We start from the raw sequence: 20740 nt of genomic DNA, 5'->3' as shown, positions 1-20740 counted from the left end.
AGGCCGAGGCTCTTTCTGGTTCATTGTAAACAGACATGTAATTAAGGTAAAAGCAGCAGGAAAATGTCATAAAATGTCCAGTCTGTTCAAGCTCAGGTGAATTGTTGCTGGATTTTAAGGCCCCTAATTATTGGAAAGTGGCGCTGTGCAGCAAGTCGCCTTAATGCGCTGCACTGCGTCACTGGGAAAAGGCAGGAATACATTGTTTTCAAGGCATACAGCGCACTCTTGTCCTTTCCCCCTGCACAGGTCCCCTTGAACCATGGTTGCATGCAGGGTTGTGTTTGTGAATGAAGGGACACCTTCCTGCACAAAAGAAAATCCTTAGAGGCGTATTCCTCTATTGATGCGTGCAGCAGAACATAGAAAGAGAAAATAAGGAGGAGAAATAAAGATATCTCTCCGCTCCTGGGAGGTGTGTCCTTTTGGTGTATTCCCTGGCTTACCAGATCTGGAAATGCATCAAAAACCATGGGAGTTGTGTATTAACACCCAGGCCATGCCCAGGATAGGATGGACCATTTTCACCAATTCTGATTGGCACACTGGTACACCCTTATAATTCCCTAGTATATGGTACCTAGGTACTTAGGGTATTGGGGTCCCAGGAGATCTCTAACTAACTAAGTGTCACCTGTACTGTGCGATGCTGTTTTCCTTACCACTAGTCCATGGAGATCACCGGGGCTAGTTGACTTCATTTAAAGTTGAAGATTTTTTCATGTTAACGCGTGTATATTAGTCTTTTACACGACAGGAGACATTATTGACTTGTTTCTTTACACTGACTTGTCTAATTTTGGATGGGTGTTGTGGGATCCAATTACAACAAAACAAACATTGATGGATTTTCCTTCGCTTTTGACTTTGTACCCACAATAGTTATAGTATATTTGATTGTGGCACATGACATTTGATTGTTCTTGTCACTACCCCTTATACATAATTTTCTCTTTTATACTATTATGACACTCAGATTGTAAGTTCCGGTTCCTGACATTTGATTCCCAGGGGCTCTATCCACAGACCGGGGATGGTAAGCCTTTATAAATTTTACATTACTCAATTTTTAGTTCTTTTTCTGCGCATGATGTATTTAACTAGTATGTATTCGTGTGCAATCACTGGGGACTTTATTTTCTACACACTATTGCCTTTTTATTTTTTAGGGCGACCTTGATTGACATATAGAACAACTTCACAGTAAGTTACTGTGTTTCCTTTATTTTCACTCCTATTGGGATTTTTTTGAATTTTTGGAGAAGATTTTTTCACTTTGGTCCTGATGAAGCGTCGAGGGATCCGGATGGACCATTAGACGCGAAACATGTAGACCCCTATTCTAGAGGAGCCACTTTTGGGTTTACCCTCTTATACATATTGTTTGTGTGAGTAGACGAGCATTACCACTCAATTTTTACTCCCATTTTGCTTTTAACTTTGGTCTCCATCACATTATTACTGATTAAAATCATGATTATTGATTGTTGATGGGTAACCAATTTTAATTTTTGCTATGTTTTCTCTCCTATATTGCTCGGGCATCTTGTAACCAGATACCCCATCAGATTGATTATTTATCTCTAACTATCAGTAGAGCAAATACGGTTAAGAGCCCCCTCAGTGGAGCCCGTTAGGCATTGCAGCACCGGCCTAATGAGGAGCTTTCCCAATGATGAAACCAGACATCCAATGTGATGCTTGAGGGTTCTCGCTCCTGTAGAAACTAATCCCAGTGATTTAGTGTTTGGAACAGTGTACCCTTTTTTCTTATTACTGTATACGGGAGACTGTACACTGGACCATTAACCTCCCAGGTCCCTCCTCTTTGTTTTCAGATCTCTATGGGCTGCAGCATTTCTTTTGCCACCCATAGGGAACTCAGACCATTCTTACACAGGCCTGCCACTGCAGCCTGAGTGAAATAACATCCAGGTTCTTTCACAGCCATTTTACACTGTACTTAAGTCGCCTATATGTCTAACCCTCACTTAGTGAAGGTTAGGTGCAAATTTACTAAGTGTAAGGGCACCCTGGTACTAGCCAAGGGGCTCCCACATAGTTCAGGGCGATTTCCCCAGATTTTGGGAGGATGGGGACACCATTACACGCATGCGCTACATATAGATCAATACCTATATGTAGCTTCACAATGGTAACTCTGAATATAGCCATGTAACATGTCTAAGATCATGGAATTGTCCCCCCATGCCAAATCTGGTATTGGGATGCCAATCCCATGTATCCCCAGGGCTCCAGCATGAACCCCGGGTACTGCAAAACCAGCTCTCTGGGGTTTTCACTGCAGCTACCGCTGCTGCCAACCCACAGACAGGCTTCTGCCCTCCTGGGGTCTGTTCAGCCCAGTCCCAGGAAGGCAGAACAAAGGACTTCCTCTGACAGAGGGTGTTACACTCTCTCCCTGTGGAAATAGGTGTTAAGGGCCTGAGAGGAGTAGCCTCTCCTGGCCTCTGGAAATGTTTTGAAGGGCACAGATGGTGCCCTCCTTGCATAAACCAGTGTACACCGGTTCAGGGATCCCCCAGCCCCTGCTCTTGCATGAAACTGGACAAAGGAAAGGGGAGAGACCACTCCCCTGTCCATCACCACCTCAGGGGTGGTGCCCAAAGCTCCTCCAGTGTGTCCCAGACCTCTGCCATCTTGAATGCAGAGGTGTGAGGGCACAATGCAGGCCTCTGAGTGCCCAGTGCCAGCAAGTGACATCAGAGACCCCTCCTGATAGGTGCTTACCTGACTAGGTGGCCAATCCTCCTCTGAGGGCTATTTAGGGTCTCTCCTGTGGGTTCCTCTGCAGATAACGAATGCAAGAGCTCACCAGAGTTCCTCTGCATCTCCCTCTCAGACTTCTGCCAAGGATGGACCGCTGACTGCTCCAGGACGCCTGCAAAACTACAGCAAAGTAGCAAGAAGACCACCAGCAACATTGTAGCGCCTAATCCTGCCGGCTTTCTCGACTATTTGCTGGTGGTGCATGCTCTGGGGGCTGTCTGCCTTCACCCTGCACTGGAAGGCAAGAAGAAATCTCCTTGGGTCGACGGAATCTTCCTCCTGCTAACACAGGCACCAAACTTCTGATTCACCGGTCCTCTGGGTCCCCTCTCATCATGACGAGCATGGTCCCTGGAACACAGGAGCTGGATCCAAGTGACCTTGACAGTCCAGTGGTCCATCTGTCAAAATTTGGTTGAGGTAAGTCCTTGCCTCCCCACACCAGACAGTAATCCTGTGTACTGCATGAACTGCAGCTGCTAGGGCTTCTGTGCACTTTTGCAAGGAATCCTTCATGCACAGCCCAGGTCCCCAGCACTCCGTCCTGCATTGCTCAACTCACTGAGTTGACCACCGGCTTCGTGGGACCCTCCCTTGTAGTGTTGAGGCGACCGCTGTGCTCAGTTTTCTTGAACCGGTGTTCAAGTACTACTGCGGGTGCTGCCTGCTTTTGCATGGGCTCTCTGTCTTGTTGAGCGCCCCCTCTGTCTCCTAATCCATGTGGCGACCTCCTGGTCCTTCCTGGTCCCGTGCAGCACGCATTTTCTTCAACCGTGACCTTTGCAGCTCGCAATTCTTGTTTGAGGTCTTTCTCCATGGAAACAACTCTGCATCCTCAAGCACATTGTCACTAAAATAAAATACCATTATTTTTGGTAACTCTGAGTATTGTGATTCTTATTATATAGTGCTATATGATATAAGTGGTATAGTAGGAGCTTTGCATGTCTCCTAGTTCAGCCTAAACTGCTCTGCTATAGCTACCTCTATCAGCTTAAGCTACTAGAACACTATTAATCTACTAATAAGGGATAACTTGACCTGGCACAAGGTAGAAGTACCGTCAGGTACCCACTTTAAGCCAGGCCAGCCTCCTACATTGGTGGTGCAGCAGTGAGATAAGTACTTGTAACTGCTTTACCACTTTGTCATTGGTGCTTTTCATAAGAAAAACATATTCCAAATACTTAACAAAATACACTGTTAACCTAAACAGTTTAACTTTCATTCTAAAAACTTTATACAACGGTTCTAAAAAGTTTTGAAAAGTTTTGAAAAGTTTTGAAAAGTTTGAAAAGTTTTCCTCTTTTCTTCAAAAGTTTCTAAAAACGTTTTTCTCTCTGTCCTAAACCCTTTCTAACAATCACGTCTGCAGTAGAACTTACTCCCACAGTTGTTCAGGGAACCTATGGTAGTTCAAACTTTAAAAGTTTGAGGGGTCTCTGCATAGAAAGAGGTTTAAGCTTTGGTAAGAACACTACCAGAGATCTTCTCGTTAGCCTTCTCCTAGAAAGTGACCAGAACCAGTCTGGCCCATCCCAGGATCAGGAGGTAGAGGAGGGGGTACCCAGCAAGAATCAGGGGAGGGCCCTGAGGACTCTGTGGAGGGTTCATCCAAAGACCTGCCAGCTAACAAGCCACCTAGTAATACTGGTAGTGGGAAGGGGTCACACACTAGTAGGGCTCCTTTCACTCCAAAAGGCCAGGTAACTAGAGTCCAGACAGTTAGAGATAGGTCCACGTCTGCCAATTCCCACATTTCCTCTGTGTCTCAGAATTCCCAAGCCTCCTACCCTGAGAATGACACCCTAGATAGGAAACTCAGAAAGCTGATGTTGGAAGAGGCCAGACTGAAGCTAAGACAGCAGCAGTTGGCATTAGACAGGAAATCTCTAGTTGTAGAGAGAGAAAGGCAGAGGTTGGGGTTAGTTCCCCATAGTGGCAGCTGAAGTGTTCTTGATAGTAATCCTGTTGGGTAGCCATTTTAGTTACAACTCCAGGCACATTATTTTAAAACTCTAGGCTGCTGTGCACTTTAACCTAGATATATTTTATTCAGCTTCACATTGTTATTTTTACAATAACCATTTCTACGGTCTTGCTTTATTTTCATCTATCTAGTTAGGGACATTTTCTCAGAACATCAGCTGTGTTGTAATATAAACACTTCCTTGTCCCTTACATGTTAGAGAGAGATTCCAGCCAGGGAACCACGACTGTATGCTGAATGCTGAATGCTTCGCTACAGATGCTAATGCAGACCACAGGCCTTTGCTCAGGTATGGGGGTTGATGTCTTCCCAGGGGAACCTGAAAGGCAGAATTAGAGCTTAACATGCTGTGCTCAAATTATAACCTAGATAGGAAATAGACCCTCGATAATAGTGACAATATGATAGCGTTGTTTTTATGCTTCACTCTTCCTGTCACCATTTTAATACTGTCATGTTGTGTCGTCCCGGGTATTGCAGTCGTTTTATTAAACTAATCATTGAAACATATACTGCTTCTGTCTGTCATTTATATATGAGACTGAATTGTAAATGAGAGAACTGGATGCGACCTGAGTGACCACAACTTCCCTGAGAAGCCTACTATGTCATGCGCTCGGCTGCCCAATCATCACTATCCTATGTTAGGGATGAGGCACTGCTAGTTAGCCGGAGCAAAACCTGGATTTAGAGTGACAGGTGTCACCTGCAGTGGGTTAGACTCAGTCTCCCACACCGTGGACGATCCTGCTGCTCAAATTCCAGTAATCTCATCCGAATAATGAGAGCCTACTTGACATGGCGCCACCAACGTTTGGTTAGCCTCTAATTTTCGGGTCCTCTGGAGTATCTCTGTCTCATTATATATAATGACGCCTCAATACCGTATGCGGAGACGTCCGTGGTACTGAGGACTTCCACCACAGCTGCGTAGGCTATCGTACTACAACTGGAGGTTGTTCAAGCTTGAACTTTAAAAGGAAAGCCCTATTTGGTGTGCCTCCTTTGAACTCATAGTGTCACTACAATGGCGAATCCACAACAGGTACAAATAGCGGTTAATATGAGACAACCTTTAACTGCATATTTATTAGCGAATGACCTAACGGCCCAGGGGGGTCCATTCACATTTGTGGTGGACGCCCATGCAGCTTATAGAACAGAACTCTTCTATTCTTGGGTCACATTCCCAGCAGTGGATGGGAACACAAATACATTTCACCAATTTACACCTGCAAATGCGCCTGGACAATACAGAGCATACGCATATTTAGAAATACCTCCATCCTATCAAGAACATAATAATTGGCTTGATGGTGCCCTACCCCACACAATATTACCAGTAAGGTTAGGTCCTCTAAGTAATGATGGTCCTACCTGGCCTTTATTTGCCACATATGCACCACATCCTGCGGATTCAAGTTCAGCAGTACCTGAGGTTTGTCATTTATATATTGAACTAATAGCGATATATAGACGATTAGTACAATTTGTGATGCAAACACTAAATACAAACCCAGCACGTGCTGCTCCAGCACATCCACATGCAGCAACGCCAGGTATAAATCCTGCGACTGTACACTCGATTATGGGAAAAGTACCCGCCAAACGAGAGGAAACTCAGTTTTGGTTAGCACAAAAGATCAATACGCTGTAGGCAGTATTTTCCCACACAGGACCTCAGGATAAACATAGGATATTAACAATGTGCTTGCCTTTTGGGATGGTCCCTGCAGTAGACAACTGTAATACCTGGGGCACGGTGTTTGCCGCCCTCTATACAACCGCACATGGAACACCAACACTTCCCAATTTACTGGAGGTGTTAAAACAAATTCAAGATGAATACGGGGCTGCCCCTGCCCTAGATTTGGGGATGCAATTGATGGACAATTTTGCCACAGTATCCTCAATCATTTTAAGTAATTTTAAAGGGGAAGCGGTGGCACTTGCAGTGCGCATGCGGCTCTGTGACGTTTCACAACAGGATCAGGAATGAGAGCTGCCTCAAATAATAGCAGAGACCTATTCAAGTTTTGGTTAAGATAGTCTAGGGTCCAGACCACAAATACCACAATTTCAGGGAAAATCAAGTAAAGATTTCCCTAAGCGAACACCTGAGGGACCGCGTAGTAAAAATATATGATGTCTTGTTGGCTGAACAAGATTGGCCACCTGACTTTGTCCTTACCTGCCCATATGGAGAAGATGTCATTAAGCCATCCTTCTCGCCCCTTGTTCCAGAGGAACTCGCTGAATCCTATTCCATTGAATGGGCTTTAGCACAAGCACCTAACACTTAAACAGTCATACACGCACTTATACTATCCAAAACTCACATAGCACAGCACTATTGGACAACATAGTGCGTAAAAAATATAAAACACTGGACATTTCCAATGGTTTTTTCTGCCAGAATATAGCACCTGAGAGTAGAGACTTAACAAGTTTCAGTGCACTAGGCTCCCAGAAAAAATTCTGTTGTTTACCTCAGGGATATAGGATCAGCCCAGGACTGTTCGCAGCTCGTGTCACTGCTATTTTGCACAAGATTGACCCTGAAGCATTGTCCTTTGTAGATGATAAATATCTCATGGATGATGAACTACTACAACAGTTAAGATGGGTAGCCCGCATTATTGTAGGATTTTCCGAATTTGGCTACAAATTCAACTTTATAAAAACAAAAATAGCCTTCCTCAGCGTCCCGTTCCTAGGATATGAGCTGTCAAGTGAAGGAAAGAGCCTAGCGCCACAATTCTTAGAGAAATGCGCACAGTTACAACCACCAAATATGATTAACCGGTTCTGTGCCCAGAACGTAATGGTTACGTCCTGAGGCACAGTGCTGCTGTGCCCAGGATGTAACCATTACGTCCTAGGCACACAGCCCAGATGGAGCGCTAGCGCTCCCTCTGTGGGGTTCCCCCCCACCCCCCCAAGTCAGGGATGGAAGGGGAAGCCCTTCCCCTTCCACCCCCAACCCCCCCACCCCCGTGACGTCAGCGCGCGCTCACGCGCTGACAATCACAGAGCCTCCCCCATCGCGCTGGAAGCTCAGCTTCCAGCGTGATCGAAAGAGAAATGCTTTGCATTTCTCTTTCGATCACGTGGGGGAGGCCCGGAGAGGCTTCAAAGGGAACGAAATGTATTTCCTTCCCTTTGAAGTTTCCCCAAGCATTTCAAAAGCCGGATTGCTTGCAATCCGGCTTTTGAAACGCCCACTAGATACCAGGGATTGTTTTTTTTTGTTTGGAAAATTGTCATAAGGGAGCAACCCCTTGGGCAAGGGTCGCTCCCAGGGGGGGGCATTTTTGGAAGGCCTTTTCTGCCCCCAGGGGGGGACAAAAACCTCTAGGCACCAGGGATCATTTTTTTGTTTTTTGTTTACTATTTTGTTTTAGGTGTGGGGAGCAACCCCTTAGGCTAGGGTCGCTCCCCTAGGGGGCAAATTATATTTAGCCCATTTCTGCCCCCCTTGGGGGCAGATTGGCCTATTTTGATGAGGCAAATCTTCCCCCAAGGGGGACAGAAACCACTAGACACCAGGGAGCTTTTTTTTTTTACGTGAATTTTACGCAAGGGGAGCAACCACTTAGGCAAGGGTCGCTCCCCTTGGGGGGGATATTATTTTAGACCATTTCTGCCCCCCTGGGGGATAGATCAGCCTATTTTGATTAGGCCGATCTGCGAAACCACTTAGCACCAGGGATTTTTTGTTTTTTTATTTTTGTTTTACAGATAGGGGGCGACCCCTTGGACAAGGGTCGCTCCCCTGGAGGGGAAAATTGTATTTAGGCCATTTCTGCCCCCTTTGGGGGCAGATTGGCTGATTTTTGCTATGCCAATCTGCCCCCAAGGGGGGCAGAAACCACTAGGCACCGGGGATTTTTTTTTTGGCGCCAATGTCACGCAGGGGGAGCGACCCCGTAGGCAAGGGTCGCTCCCGGGGGGGGATTGGGGGGGCAAATTTATTTTAGCCCATTTCTGCCCCCCCTGAGGGGAGATTGGCCTATTGTTATTAGGCCGATCTGCCCCCAGGGGGGGCAGAAACCTCTAGGCGACAGGGCAAAATATATATATATTTTTTTTTGGTTTGTTTGTTTTTTTAGAGATGGGAAGCGACCCAATAGGCAAGGGTCACTCCCCTGGGGGGCAAATTGTATTTAGGGCATTTCTGCCCCCCTTGGGGGCAGATTGGCCGATTTTAGGTCAATCTGCCCCCAAGGGGGCAGAAACCACTAGGTACCCGGGATTTTTTCTTTGGCGCCAATGTCACGCAGGGGGAGCGACCCCGTAGGCAAGGGTCGCACCCGGGGGGGTTTGGGGGGGCAAATTTATTTTAGGGCATTTCTGCCCCCCCTGGAGGCAGATCGACCTATTGTTATGCCTCTAGGCGCCAGGGCAATTCTTTTTGTGTGTTTTTTTGGGTTTGTTTGTTTTTTTAGAGATGGGGAGCGACCCATTAGTCAAGGGTCACTCCCCTGGGGGGGAAATTGTATTTAGACCATTTCTGCCCCCCTTGGGGGCAGATTGGCCGATTTTAGGTCAATCTGCCATCAAGGGGGCAGAAACCAGTAGGCACCAGGGATTTTTTTTTTGGCGCCAATGTCACGAAGAGGGAGCGACCTGTAGGCAAGGGTCGCTCCCGGGGGGGGTTTGGAGGGTGTGGCACACATTAATTTTAGGCCATTTCTGCACCCCCTGGGGCCGGCTGAGCTAGAGGCCAATATCCACAGGTAGGCACTTTGCAAAAAACACCTCTGTTTTCTGTTACAAAATGTGATGTGTCCACGTTGTGTTTTGGGGCATTTCCTGTCACGGGCGCTAGGCCTACCCACACAAGTGAGGTATCATTTTTAAAGGGAGACTTGGGGGAACGCTTGCTGGAAGGAAATTTGTGGCTCCTCTCAGATTCCAGAACTTTCTGTCACCGAAATGTGAGGAAAACGTGTTTTTTTAGCCAAATTTTGAGGTTTGCAAAGGAGTCTGGGTAACAGAACCTGGTCAGAGCCCCACAAGTCACCCCATCTTGGATTCCCCTAGGTCTCTAGTTTTCAAAAATGCACAGATTTGGTAGGTTTCCCTAGGTGCCGACTGTGCTAGAGGCCAAAATCTACAAGTAGGCACTTTGCAAAAAAACACCTCTGTTTTCTTTAAAAAAATGTGATGTGTCCACGTTGTGTTTTGGGGCATTTCCTGTGACGGGCGCTAGGCCTACCCACACAAGTGAGGTATCATTTTTATCAGGAGACTTGGAGGAACGCTGGGTGGAAGGAAATTTGTGGCTCCTCTCTGATTCCAGAACTTTCTGTCACCAAAATGTGAGTAAAACGTGTTTTTTTTAGCCAAAGTATGAGGTTTGTAAATGATTCTGGGTAACAGAACCTGGTCAGAGCCCCACAAGTCATCCCATCTTGGATTCCCCTAGGTCTCTAGTTTTCAGAAATGCACAGGTTTGGTAGGTTTCCCTAGGTGCCGGCTGAGCTAGAGGCCAAAATCTACAGGTAGGCACTTTGCAAAAAACACCTCTGTTTTCTTTAAAAAAATGTGATGTGTCCACGTTGTGTTTTGGGGCATTTCCTGTCACGGGCGCTAGGCCTACCCACACAAGTGAGGTATCATTTTTATTGGGAGACTTGGGGAACGCTTGGTGGAAGGAAATTTGTGGCTCCTCTCAAATTCCAGAACTTTCTGTCACCGAAATGTGAGGAAAACGTGTTTTTTTAGCCAAATTTTGAGGTTTGCAAAGGATTCTGGGTAACAGAACCTGGTCAGAGCCCCACAAGTCATCCCATCTTGGATTCCCCTAGGTCTCTAGTTTTCAAAAATGCACAGATTTAGTAGGTTTCCCTAGGTGCTGGCTGAGCTAGAGGCCAAAATCTACAAGTAGGCACTTTGCAAAAAAACACCTCTGTTTTCTTTAAAAAAATGTGATGTGTCCACGTTGTGTTTTGGGGCATTTCCTGTCACGGGCGCTAGGCCTACCCACAGAAGTGAGGTATCATTTTTATCGGGAGACTTGGGGGAACGCTGGGTGGAAGGAAATTTGTGGCTCCTCTCAGATTCCAGAACTTTCTGTCACCGAAATTTGAGGAAAACGTGTTTTTTTAGCCAAATTTTGAGGTTTGCAAAGGATTCTGGGTAACAGAACCTGGTCAGAGCCCCACGAGTCACCCCATCTTGTATTCCCCTAGGATTCTAGTTTTCAAAAATGCACAGGTTTGGTAAGTTTCTCTAGGTGCCGGCTGAGCTAGAGGCCAAAATCTACAGGTAGGCACTTTGCAAAAAACACCCCTGTTTTCTTTAAAAAAATGTGATGTGTCCTTGTTGTGTTTTGGGGCATTTCCTGTCACGGGCGCTAGGCCTACCCTCAGAAGTGAGGTATCATTTTTATCGGGAGACTTGGGGGAACGCTGGGTGGAAGGAAATTTGTGGCTCCTCTCAGATTCCAGAACTTTCTGTCACCGAAATTTGAGGAAAACGTGTTTTTTTAGCAAAATTTTGAGGTTTGCAAAGGATTCTGGGTAACAGAACCTGGTCAGAGCCCACGAGTCACCCCATCTTGTATTCCCCTAGGATTCTAGTTTTCAAAAATGCACAGATTTGGTAGGTTTCCCTAGGTGCCGACTGTGCTAGAGGCCAAAATCTACAAGTAGGCACTTTGCAAAAAAACACCTCTGTTTTCTTTAAAAAAAATGTGATGTGTCCACGTTGTGTTTTGGGGCATTTCCTGTCACGGGCGCTAGGCCTACCCACACAAGTGAGGTATCATTTTTATCAGGAGACTTGGAGGAACGCTGGGTGGAAGGAAATTTGTGGCTCCTCTCTGATTCCAGAACTTTCTGTCACCAAAATGTGAGTAAAACGTGTTTTTTTAGCCAAAGTTTGAGGTTTGCAAAGGATTCTGGGTAACAGAACCTGGTCAGAGCCCCACAAGTCATCCCATCTTGGATTCCCCTAGGTCTCTAGTTTTCAGAAATGCACAGGTTTGGTAGGTTTCCCTAGGTGCCGGCTGAGCTAGAGGCCAAAATCTACAGGTAGGCACTTTGCAAAAAACACCTCTGTTTTCTTTAAAAAAATGTGATGTGTCCACGTTGTGTTTTGGGGCATTTCCTGTCACGGGCGCTAGGCCTACCCACACAAGTGAGGTATCATTTTTATTGGGAGACTTGGGGAACGCTTGGTGGAAGGAAATTTGTGGCTCCTCTCAAATTCCAGAACTTTCTGTCACCGAAATGTGAGGAAAACGTGTTTTTTTAGCCAAATTTTGAGGTTTGCAAAGGATTCTGGGTAACAGAACCTGGTCAGAGCCCCACAAGTCATCCCATCTTGGATTCCCCTAGGTCTCTAGTTTTCAAAAATGCACAGATTTAGTAGGTTTCCCTAGGTGCTGGCTGAGCTAGAGGCCAAAATCTACAAGTAGGCACTTTGCAAAAAAACACCTCTGTTTTCTTTAAAAAAATGTGATGTGTCCACGTTGTGTTTTGGGGCATTTCCTGTCACGGGCGCTAGGCCTACCCACAGAAGTGAGGTATCATTTTTATCGGGAGACTTGGGGGAACGCTGGGTGGAAGGAAATTTGTGGCTCCTCTCAGATTCCAGAACTTTCTGTCACCGAAATTTGAGGAAAACGTGTTTTTTTAGCCAAATTTTGAGGTTTGCAAAGGATTCTGGGTAACAGAACCTGGTCAGAGCCCCACGAGTCACCCCATCTTGTATTCCCCTAGGATTCTAGTTTTCAAAAATGCACAGGTTTGGTAAGTTTCTCTAGGTGCCGGCTGAGCTAGAGGCCAAAATCTACAGGTAGGCACTTTGCAAAAAACACCCCTGTTTTCTTTAAAAAAATGTGATGTGTCCTTGTTGTGTTTTGGGGCATTTCCTGTCACGGGCGCTAGGCCTACCCTCAGAAGTGAGGTATCATTTTTATCGGGAGACTTGGGGGAACGCTGGGTGGAAGGAAATTTGTGGCTCCTCTCAGATTCCAGAACTTTCTGTCACCGAAATTTGAGGAAAACGTGTTTTTTTAGCAAAATTTTGAGGTTTGCAAAGGATTCTGGGTAACAGAACCTGGTCAGAGCCCACGAGTCACCCCATCTTGTATTCCCCTAGGATTCTAGTTTTCAAAAATGCACAGATTTGGTAGGTTTCCCTAGGTGCCGACTGTGCTAGAGGCCAAAATCTACAAGTAGGCACTTTGCAAAAAAACACCTCTGTTTTCTTTAAAAAAAATGTGATGTGTCCACGTTGTGTTTTGGGGCATTTCCTGTCACGGGCGCTAGGCCTACCCACACAAGTGAGGTATCATTTTTATCAGGAGACTTGGAGGAACGCTGGGTGGAAGGAAATTTGTGGCTCCTCTCTGATTCCAGAACTTTCTGTCACCAAAATGTGAGTAAAACGTGTTTTTTTAGCCAAAGTTTGAGGTTTGCAAAGGATTCTGGGTAACAGAACCTGGTCAGAGCCCCACAAGTCATCCCATCTTGGATTCCCCTAGGTCTCTAGCTTTCAAAAATGCACAGGTTTGCTAGGTTTCCCTAGGTGCCGGCTGAGCTAGTGGCCAAAATCTACAGGTAGGCTCTTTGGAAAAAACACCTCTGTTTTCTTTAAAAAAATGTGATGTGTCCACGTTGTGTTTTGGGGCATTTCCTGTCACGGGCGCTAGGCCTACCCACACAAGTGAGGTATCATTTTTATCGGGAGACTTGGGGGAACGCTGGGTGGAAGGAAATTTGTGGCTCCTCTCAGATTCCAGAACTTTCTGTCACCGAAATTTGAGGAAAACGTGTTTTTTTAGCCAAATTTTGAGGTTTGCAAAGGATTCTGGGTAACAGAACCTGGTCAGAGCCCCACAAGTCACCCCATCTTGGATTCCCCTAGGTATCTAGTTTTCAAAAATGCACTGGTTTGGTAGGTTTCCCTAGGTGCCGGCTGTGCTAGAGGCCAAAATCTACAGGTAGGCACTTTGCAAAAAACACCTCTGATTTCTTTTAAAAAATGTGATGTGTCCACGTTGTGTTTTGGGGCATTTCTTGTCACGGGCGCTAGGCCTACCCACACAAGTGAGGTATCATTTTTATTGGGAGACTTGGGCGAACGCTGGGTGGAAGGAAATTCGTGGCTCCTCTCAGATTCCAGAACTTTCTGTCACCGAAATGTGAGGAAAACGTGTTTTTTTAGCCAAATTTTGAGGTTTGCAAAGGATTCTGGGTAACTGAACTTGGTCAGAGCCCCACAAGTCACCCCATCTTGGATTCCCCTAGGTCTCTAGTTTTCAAAAATGCACAGGTTTGCTAGGTTTCCCTAGGTGCCGGCTGAACTAGAGGCCAAAATCTACAGGTAGGCACTTTGCAAAAAACACCTCTGTTTTCTTTAAAAAAATGTGATGTGTCCACGTTGCGTTTTGGGGCATTTCTTGTGACGGGCGCTAGGCCTACCCACACAAGTGAGGTATCATTTTTACCAGGAGACTTGGAGGAACGCTGGGTGGAAGGAAATTTGTGGCTCCTCTCTGATTCCAGAACTTTCTGTCACCAAAATGTCAGTAAAACGTGTTTTTTTTAGCCAAAGTATGAGGTTTGTAAATGATTCTGGGTAACAGAACCTGGTCAGAGCCCCACAAGTCATCCCATCTTGGATTCCCCTAGGTCTCTAGTTTTCAGAAATGCACAGGTTTGGTAGGTTTCCCTAGGTGCCGGCTGAGCTAGAGGCCAAAATCTACAGGTAGGCACTTTGCAAAAAACACCTCTGTTTTCTTTAAAAAAATGTGATGTGTCCACGTTGTGTTTTGGGGCATTTCCTGTCACGGGCGCTAGGCCTACCCACACAAGTGAGGTATCATTTTTATTGGGAGACTTGGGGAACGCTTGGTGGAAGGAAATTTGTGGCTCCTCTCAGATTCCAGAACTTTCTGTCACCGAAATGTGAGGAAAACGTGTTTTTTTAGCCAAATTTTGAGGTTTGCAAAGGATTCTGGGTAACAGAACCTGGTCAGAGCCCCACAAGTCATCCCATCTTGGATTCCCCTAGGTCTCTAGTTTTCAAAAATGCACAGATTTAGTAGGTTTCCCTAGGTGCTGGCTGAGCTAGAGGCCAAAATCTACAAGTAGGCACTTTGCAAAAAAACACCTCTGTTTTCTTTAAAAAAAATGTGATGTGTCCACGTTGTGTTTTGGGGCATTTCCTGTCACGGGCGCTAGGCCTACCCACCGAAGTGAGGTATCATTTTTATCGGGAGACTTGGGGAACGCTGGGTGGAAGGAAATTTGTGGCTCCTCTCAGATTCCTGAACTTTCTGTCACCGAAATTTGAGGAAAACGTGTTTTTTTAGCCAAATTTTGAGGTTTGCAAAGGATTCTGGGTAACAGAACCTGGTCAGAGCCCCACGAGTCACCCCATCCTGTATTCCCCTAGGATTCTAGTTTTCAAAAATGCACAGGTTTGGTAAGTTTCTCTAGGTGCCGGCTGAGCTAGAGGCCAAAATCTACAGGTAGGCACTTTGCAAAAAACACCCCTGTGTTCTTTAAAAAAATGTGATGTGTCCACGTTGTGTTTTGGGGGCATTTCCTGTCACTGGCACTAGGCCTACCCACACAAGTGAGGTATAATTTTTATTGGGAGACTTGGGGGAACGCTGGGTGGAAGGAAATTTGTGGCTCCTCTCTGATTACAGAACTTTCTGTCACCGAAATATGAGGAAAACGTGTTTTTTTAGCCAAATTTTGAGGTTTGCAAAGGATTCTGGGTAACAGAACCTGGTCAGAGCCCCACGAGTCACCCCATCTTGTATTCCCCTAGGATTCTAGTTTTCAAAAATGCACAGGTTTGGTAAGTTTCTCTAGGTGCCGGCTGAGCTAGAGGCCAAAATCTACAGGTAGGCACTTTGCAAAAAACACCCCTGTGTTCTTTAAAAAAATGTGATGTGTCCACGTTGTGTTTTGGGGCATTTCCTGTCACTGGCACTAGGCCTACCCACACAAGTGAGGTATAATTTTTATTGGGAGACTTGGGGGAACGCTGGGTGGAAGGAAATTTGTGGCTCCTCTCTGATTACAGAACTTTCTGTCACCGAAATATGAGGAAAACGTGTTTTTTTAGCCAAATTTTGAGGTTTGCAAAGGATTCTGGGTAACTGAACCTGGTCAGAGCCCCACAAGTCACGCCATCTTGGATTCCCCTAGGTCTCTAGTTTTCAAAAATACACAGGTTTGCTAGTTTTCCCTAGGTGCCGGCTGAGCCAGAGGCCAAAATCTACAGGTAGGCACTTTGCAAAAAACACCTCTATTTTCTTTCAAAAAATGTGATGTGTCCACGTTGTGTTTTGAGGCATTTCCTCTCATGGACGCTAGGCCTACCCACACAAGTGAGGTATCATTTTTATCGGGAGTCTTGGGGAAACGCTGGGTGGAAGGAAATTTGTGGCTCCTCTCAGACTCCAGAACTTTCTGTCACCGAAATGTGAGGAAAACGTGTTTTTTTAGCCAAATTTAGAGGTTTGCAAAGGATTCTGGGTAACAGAACCTGGTCAGAGCCCCACAAGTCACCCCATCTTGGATTCCCCTAGGTATCTAGTTTTCAAAAATGCACTGGTTTGGTAGGTTTCCCTAGGTGCCGGCTGTGCTAGAGGCCAAAATCTACAGGTAGGCACTTTGCAAAAAACACCTCTGTTTTCTTTTAAAAAATGTGCTGTGTCCACGTTGTGTTTTGGGGCATTTCCTGTCACGGGCGCTAGGCCTACCCACTCAAGTGAGGTATCATTTTTATTGGGAGACTTGGGCGAACGCTGGGTGGAAGGAAATTCGTGGCTCCTCTCAGATTCCAGAACTTTCTGTCACCGAAATGTGAGGAAAATGTGTTTTTTTAGTCAAATTTTGAGGTTTGCAAAGGATTCTGGGTAACTGAACTTGGTCAGATCCCCACAAGTCACCCCATCTTGGATTCCCCTAGGTCTCTAGTTTTCAAAACTGCACAGGTTTGGTAGGTTTCCCTAGGTGCCGGCTGAGCTAGAGGCCAAAATCTACAGGTAGGCACTTTGCAAAAAACACCTCTGTTTTCTTTAAAAAAATGTGATGTGTCCACGTTGTGTTTTGGGGCATTTCCTGTCACGGGCGCTAGGCCTACCCACACAAGTGAGGTATCATTTTTATTGGGAGACTTGGGGGAACGCTTGGTGGAAGGAAATTTGTGGCTCCTACCAGATTCCAGAACTTTCTGTCACTGAAATGTGTGGAAAACGTGTTTTTTTAGCCAAATTTTGAGGTTTGTAAATGATTCTGGGTAACAGAACCTGGTCAAAGCCCCACAAGTCATCCCATCTTGGATTCCCCTAGGTCTCTAGTTTTCAGAAATGCACAGGTTTGGTAGGTTTCCCTAGGTGCCGGCTGAGCTAGAGGCCAAAATCTACAGGTAGGCACTTTGCAAAAAACACCTCTGTTTTCTTAAAAAAAATGTGATGTGTCCACGTTGTGTTTTGGGGCATTTCCTGTCACGGGCGCTAGGCCTACCCACAAAAGTGAGGTATCATTTTTATTGGGAGACTTGGGGGAACGCTTGGTGGAAGGAAATTTGTGTCTCCTCTCAGATTCCAGAACTTTCTGTCACCGAAATGTGAGGAAAACATGTTTTTTTAGCCAAATTTTGAGGTTTGCAAAGGATTCTGGGTAACAGAACCTGGTCAGAGCCCCACAAGTCATCCCATCTTGGATTCCCCTAGGTCTCTAGTTTTCAAAAATGCACAGATTTAGTAGGTTTCCCTAGGTGCCGGCTGAGCTAGAGGCCAAAATCTACAAGTAGGCACTTTGCAAAAAAACACCTCTGTTTTCTTTAAAAAAATGTGATGTGTCCACGTTGTGTTTTGGGGCATTTCCTGTGACGGGCGCTAGGCCTACCCACACAAGTGAGGTATCATTTTTATCAGGAGACTTGGAGGAACGCTGGGTGGAAGGAAATTTGTGGCTCCTCTCTGATTCCAGAACTTTCTGTCACCAAAATGTGAGTAAAACGTGTTTTTTTTAGCCAAAGTATGAGGTTTGTAAATGATTCTGGGTAACAGAACCTGGTCAGAGCCCCACAAGTCATCCCATCTTGGATTCCCCTAGGTCTCTAGTTTTCAGAAATGCACAGGTTTGGTAGGTTTCCCTAGGTGCCGGCTGAGCTAGAGGCCAAAATCTACAGGTAGGCACTTTGCAAAAAACACCTCTGTTTTCTTTAAAAAAATGTGATGTGTCCACGTTGTGTTTTGGGGCATTTCCTGTCACGGGCGCTAGGCCTACCCACACAAGTGAGGTATCATTTTTATTGGGAGACTTGGGGAACGCTTGGTGGAAGGAAATTTGTGGCTCCTCTCAGATTCCAGAACTTTCTGTCACCGAAATGTGAGGAAAACGTGTTTTTTTAGCCAAATTTTGAGGTTTGCAAAGGATTCTGGGTAACAGAACCTGATCAGAGCCCCACAAGTCATCCCATCTTGGATTCCCCTAGGTCTCTAGTTTTCAAAAATGCACAGATTTAGTAGGTTTCCCTAGGTGCTGGCTGAGCTAGAGGCCAAAATCTACAAGTAGGCACTTTGCAAAAAAACACCTCTGTTTTCTTTAAAAAAATGTGATGTGTCCACGTTGTGTTTTGGGGCATTTCCTGTCACGGGCGCTAGGCCTACCCACAGAAGTGAGGTATCATTTTTATCGGGAGACTTGGGGGAACGCTGGGTGGAAGGAAATTTGTGGCTCCTCTCAGATTCCAGAACTTTCTGTCACCGAAATTTGAGGAAAACGTGTTTTTTTAGCCAAATTTTGAGGTTTGCAAAGGATTCTGGGTAACAGAACCTGGTCAGAGCCCCACGAGTCACCCCATCTTGTATTCCCCTAGGATTCTAGTTTTCAAAAATGCACAGGTTTGGTAAGTTTCTCTAGGTGCCGGCTGAGCTAGAGGCCAAAATCTACAGGTAGGCACTTTGCAAAAAACACCCCTGTTTTCTTTAAAAAAATGTGATGTGTCCTTGTTGTGTTTTGGGGCATTTCCTGTCACGGGCGCTAGGCCTACCCTCAGAAGTGAGGTATCATTTTTATCGGGAGACTTGGGGGAACGCTGGGTGGAAGGAAATTTGTGGCTCCTCTCAGATTCCAGAACTTTCTGTCACCGAAATTTGAGGAAAACGTGTTTTTTTAGCAAAATTTTGAGGTTTGCAAAGGATTCTGGGTAACAGAACCTGGTCAGAGCCCACGAGTCACCCCATCTTGTATTCCCCTAGGATTCTAGTTTTCAAAAATGCACAGATTTGGTAGGTTTCCCTAGGTGCCGACTGTGCTAGAGGCCAAAATCTACAAGTAGGCACTTTGCAAAAAAACACCTCTGTTTTCTTTAAAAAAAATGTGATGTGTCCACGTTGTGTTTTGGGGCATTTCCTGTCACGGGCGCTAGGCCTACCCACACAAGTGAGGTATCATTTTTATCAGGAGACTTGGAGGAACGCTGGGTGGAAGGAAATTTGTGGCTCCTCTCTGATTCCAGAACTTTCTGTCACCAAAATGTGAGTAAAACGTGTTTTTTTAGCCAAAGTTTGAGGTTTGCACAGGATTCTGGGTAACAGAACCTGGTCAGAGCCCCACAAGTCATCCCATCTTGGATTCCCCTAGGTCTCTAGCTTTCAAAAATGCACAGGTTTGGTAGGTTTCCCTAGGTGCCGGCTGAGCTAGTGGCCAAAATCTACAGGTAGGCTCTTTGGAAAAAACACCTCTGTTTTCTTTAAAAAAATGTGATGTGTCCACGTTGTGTTTTGGGGCATTTCCTGTCACGGGCGCTAGGCCTACCCACACAAGTGAGGTATCATTTTTATCGGGAGACTTGGGGGAACGCTGGGTGGAAGGAAATTTGTGGCTACTCTCAGATTCCAGAACTTTCTGTCACCGAAATTTGAGGAAAACGTGTTTTTTTAGCCAAATTTTGAGGTTTGCAAAGGATTCTGGGTAACAGAACCTGGTCAGAGCCCCACAAGTCACCCCATCTTGGATTCCCCTAGGTATCTAGTTTTCAAAAATGCACTGGTTTGGTAGGTTTCCCTAGGTGCCGGCTGTGCTAGAGGCCAAAATCTACAGGTAGGCACTTTGCAAAAAACACCTCTGATTTCTTTTAAAAAATGTGATGTGTCCACGTTGTGTTTTGGGGCATTTCTTGTCACGGGCGCTAGGCCTACCGACACAAGTGAGGTATCATTTTTATTGGGAGACTTGGGCGAACGCTGGGTGGAAGGAAATTCGTGGCTCCTCTCAGATTCCAGAACTTTCTGTCACCGAAATGTGAGGAAAACGTGTTTTTTTAGCCAAATTTTGAGGTTTGCAAAGGATTCTGGGTAACTGAACTTGGTCAGAGCCCCACAAGTCACCCCATCTTGGATTCCCCTAGGTCTCTAGTTTTCAAAAATGCACAGGTTTGCTAGGTTTCCCTAGGTGCCGGCTGAACTAGAGGCCAAAATCTACAGGTAGGCACTTTGCAAAAAACACCTCTGTTTTCTTTAAAAAAATGTGATGTGTCCACGTTGCGTTTTGGGGCATTTCTTGTGACGGGCGCTAGGCCTACCCACACAAGTGAGGTATCATTTTTACCAGGAGACTTGGAGGAACGCTGGGTGGAAGGAAATTTGTGGCTCCTCTCTGATTCCAGAACTTTCTGTCACCAAAATGTCAGTAAAACGTGTTTTTTTTAGCCAAAGTATGAGGTTTGTAAATGATTCTGGGCAACAGAACCTGGTCAGAGCCCCACAAGTCATCCCATCTTGGATTCCCCTAGGTCTCTAGTTTTCAGAAATGCACAGGTTTGGTAGGTTTCCCTAGGTGCCGGCTGAGCTAGAGGCCAAAATCTACAGGTAGGCACTTTGCAAAAAACACCTCTGTTTTCTTAAAAAAAATGTGATGTGTCCACGTTGTGTTTTGGGGCATTTCCTGTCACGGGCGCTAGGCCTACCCACAC

At 45.8% G+C, this 20740-nt stretch overlaps 1 protein-coding gene across 1 annotated transcript in view; it reads right to left on the bottom strand.

Annotated features, from left to right (window-relative positions):
* Nucleotides 1–20740, bottom strand: part of LOC138286786 (CD5 antigen-like) — an 800618-nt gene that overhangs the window by 240807 nt on the left and 539071 nt on the right. The gene's annotated exons all lie outside the window — the stretch shown is intronic.

The sequence above is a fragment of the Pleurodeles waltl genome, chromosome 3_2 (assembly GCF_031143425.1).
Source record: "Pleurodeles waltl isolate 20211129_DDA chromosome 3_2, aPleWal1.hap1.20221129, whole genome shotgun sequence".
NCBI classification, from domain to species: domain Eukaryota; kingdom Metazoa; phylum Chordata; class Amphibia; order Caudata; family Salamandridae; genus Pleurodeles; species Pleurodeles waltl.
This window is presented reverse-complemented; position numbering and strand designations above follow the sequence as displayed.